Genomic DNA, 4197 nt, shown 5'->3' on the forward strand with positions numbered 1-4197 from the left:
GAGAGAGAGAGAGAGAGAGAGAGAGAAAGCTCGCCCACATGTGCCCACGAGTAGGCGAGGGGCAGAGAGAGAGGGAGACACAGATTCTGAAACAGGCTCCAGGCTCTGAGCTGTCAGCACAGGGCACGACGCGGGGCTCAAACTCGGGAACTGGGAACGGTGAGATCATGACCTGAGCCGAAGTCGGACCCTTAACCACCTGAGCCACTCAGGCGACCCCCAAAATTGTCTTGTGTTATTAATAGTTAAGAGATTTTTCGTAGTTTCGTAACTCATTCTTGGTAAGGTTCTGCACATTTTTAGGACTGTTATCAACTCTGGGAAGATCTTCTGTCCTGTTTTTCATGCACGGATGGTAAAGTTTCAGGGCACGCCCAGTTTTCTTGTATGGCGGTTAATCTGAAATGGATGATGCTCGTTGATAGTTTTCTTCTCACTTTCCTTGCTGTCGTGGTGACTTACGACTTTCAGCTGCCGTCGCTGATGTTAAATCGGCACAGAACGTAACTATTTCCCAGTGTGTTAGGAGATTATCATTAACCGGATTATCAGAAATCCAGTAGGCTCTTGATTACTTCTTTTCCAAAAGGATCTCTCCCTCTTGGTGAATTACTTTGGGTTAAATTCAGTTCTCAGTTGCAAACTTATGGCTGTTGACTTCAATATTTATCTTTACCCCTTCTGTCTCATAGTCCATTCATTTTTTTTTTAAATTAATTTTTGAAAGAGACAAAGAGAGAGGGAGAGAATCTCAAGCAGCCTCCACACCCAGCACGGAGACTGTCATTGGGGTCAAGCCCGTGACCAAGAGATCATGACCTGAGCCGAAGTCAAGAGTTGGACGTTCGACCAACAGAGCCATCTGGGCCCCCCACCTAGTCCATTAATTTTAATCTGAACCTTCTCTTAATTGTTCACAAATAAACAAGATTAGAGATAACCAAAGAAGGTCCCCTTCTTACCCATTTAAATCAGAAGCTTATAAATTCTCACTCTTTGGGGGGAAATATTCCAAAATATGCCTCCAAATTTGAAAAATCTTTTCTTTTTGTTTGCAATCTATGCTTTCCTTTCAGCTCCAAAATGTAGCTTGGAGTCTTGAGAATGTCACTGTGCCCACAGCAGAGGACTTGAGCGGCTTTGTGAGGAGAGCCCATCCCTGCCTTGTGCTCAGCTCTTTATTTTATCTCACTTTTTATTTTTGTAATGTTTATTTTTGAGAGAGAGAGAGAGAGAGAGAGAGAGAGAGCACGAGCAGAGGAGACGCAGAGAGAGAGGGAGACACAGAGCCCGACGCGGGGCTCGAACTCACAAGCCGTGAGATCACGACCTGAGCCGAAGTCGGATGCTTGACCGACTGAGCCACCCAGGCGCCCCTGTGCTCAACTCTTTCAAAGGAAAAGCCCAGTCGGCGTGTGCACTAAAGCATTGCATTTACAAGGTGGACTCAGGAAGAGAACCCATACCCACTGAGAACTCTGAAGTGCTTGGCAACCCTTCTGATGACATCTGTCCTGCTTTTCTGGTTGTTTGCCGAATTTTCAAAGCCCTGAGAACGGGTTCTTCCCCTTACAATGGTCCGCATCTGATTGGATGAATCCCCCACAGACTGGCTTCTGGCCTTTACGTTTCTCCTCCACCCCTACCTCCTTCGTGTCCTGGGTGCCACGGGGGCACCGTCATAGCCGCAGACAGCCACCTGAACACGTTGCAGGACCCCCTTCCAGGACGGAGGCTGGAACAGACCCGTGGCTTAAGCTTTATGGGCCTCACGATCTCGGCCGGGCGGGGTGGGGCTGGGGTCTCTGTTCTCAGTTCCCTGCGTTTACTAACTGGAGGGTCTGCACGTGCAACGCTCTTTCTGATGGTTCTTGTGTCCGTGGTTGCAGGCAGCAGGCCCCCACTGTGGCCGAGTTAAGTAGTAGATAGAAATAGCTGGAAAGATGCGGAAGAGCCTCCGTAATCAACACACAGACTGGAAAACCTGGCATCAGAGCAGAGTAGGCATCAGAACAAGATCTCAGGGCGACGTCAGGTTGCCACTGGTGGGGATGGGTGGTTTCCAGATGCTTCTCCTGTCTTGTTTTGCTGCCCAAAATTCAGAGTCCTGGGACAGAGTCGGCCTGGCCTGCTAGGTCCCAGGCCAGCCCCTTACATGTTCTGGGGCCGTGGGGACCAGTAGAAAGACGCAGAGAAACCCGGGGTCTCTGGAAGGGTGGACTTCCTGATGAGCCACATCTTCCTGCAATGAGGAACAGACAGCCCCCCAACAGCGAACTGCGGGCTCCTCAGGAATGGGATCGGAGGCTGCGTAGCAACCCCCCACCTCCAATTCTCCCAAAGGTCCATGCACAAAAATAGTGACGACCCCTGCATCCTTGCTGTGTGCCAGATAGAGCCGAACCCAACATGATCGCCTCATCGACCCCTCGGCAAACCCACGAGACGGGCACGTGTATTTTTCCCGCTTCCGAGATGCACGACTAAAGAATGAGAGAGACCGCACGGCAGCATGTGGCGGAGGCGAGGCTCGCCTCCCGTACCCCGGCCCCAACCCTGTGGCCCCAGAGTTCTCATTCCTGCAGATTTGGTAGTGTTCTCTGTAGAGAAAACAGAGAGATAACTCACCGATCACTTTCATTGAAAAGCACTGACGGCCGGGGCACACGAAACACGCACCCGTACGCGTGGACATCTTTGTAGTTCATGCTCTGGCTCCTGATCAGGCCTCCAAAGGCAGGACATTGGAGACATTGTGTTTCGCACATTTCCCGTCAAAAGAGAGGGTACGGCGTGTTTTCTGATCACACGTGCTGCGGGATCGGGCAGAGTCCCAACGGGTGAGAACCTATCCAGTTTTCCGCGTCCGATGATTGGAGGCCTTTCCCACAGACGAGCTTCTGGTCCTGCGCGTGCCCAATCTTGTTTCTTCTCCACGAGCCACCACCGCCACGTGGCTGGTGGTGCTCGGCTCGCGATGGCCTAATGACACGCAGAGGCGACCGCGAACCGCACCCCTGTGCCCCCACGAAGCCCAGGCTGCAGGCTCAACCTCTCCTTAGCCGGACCCCCCAATACCTGTGGCCCCACCGGTGCCCCTGGCCTGAGGCGGAGAGAGACGGAGGAGAAGTCAGGGTAGAAGGTGACCGCGGCCCCAGGTGATGCACCGTATTGACAGTGGCACCGAAACGTGACCGCGTGAGCGATCTCCAGGGTTCCTCCCCTCCCACGTGCAGCTGCCCCGAGAGGCGAGGTTGTCCTCGTCATCAACCATCTGCTTCTCACCGGCCACTGTCACTGCCGCGTTCGGAGAAGGACCACGGAGCAACGGGGTTTGTGGTGGAGACGTGCGGGTTGAGCACTAGCCATGTGACGCTGGACAAAACTTGGCTTCTCTGAGCGCCCCTGCTATAAAGCACCGGACAGGTGTCGGTTATTAGCCGCATGAGCACTTATTGAGTGCTAATGGCATGCAAGGCCAGTACCGGTACTGGGTGCTCCCTTCGATGGCTGCGGTGACTGATAAAGGACTGCCGCCCACCCCACAGGCCTCCCTGGGGCACGCAGACCTGGGGGGCTGGCTCGAGGTGGGAAGGCAGGTGACCCAGGAAACCGAGGGCGCTCCGAGCTCACACGCTCCTGGCTCAGGTCAGTGAGTGCCCAGGGGGAGCCGGGGCGGTGGATCCCAGGCCCAGACACGTATGCACCTCACTCCCAGGACACTCCTGCCTCCTGCGACAGGGGGGCACAGACCTGGAGATCTGCTGCCACAGGGCGACAGTCTATAGATTATTCACGCCTTTTCTCTTCCTTTCTGAGGACGGGAACCCCGTCCCGGCTGGCTTGCAGCCTGTCTTTCGGGACGAGATGGGGAACTGTTCCAGAAGGCTCCGCAGGGACCACCTGTCACGTGCCCTTTCCGCCCAGGCTCCCCAGCCACAAGGCTGGACACTGCACGGTAGGAAAAGTAACACAAGTGTCCACTCTTTGTTCTGGAACCAGGAGACGGAGGGAAGAAAAGGGGGGAGGTGAGGGAGGAAGCATGCTGACGTGTGTCCCGAATTTTCTCTAGGGCCAAAGCCCAACAAGGGGAGAAGTGTTTCCAACGATGTGGCAGGGGCAATCAATCGGGGTACAGACTCTTGCTCTGTTGGCCATGCGGGTCTGTGGGACGAAGCTGCCTCCAGGACGCACGTC

This window comes from Herpailurus yagouaroundi, unplaced genomic scaffold, assembly GCF_014898765.1.
Source record: "Herpailurus yagouaroundi ecotype Mexico unplaced genomic scaffold, PumYag 569, whole genome shotgun sequence".
NCBI classification, from domain to species: domain Eukaryota; kingdom Metazoa; phylum Chordata; class Mammalia; order Carnivora; family Felidae; genus Herpailurus; species Herpailurus yagouaroundi.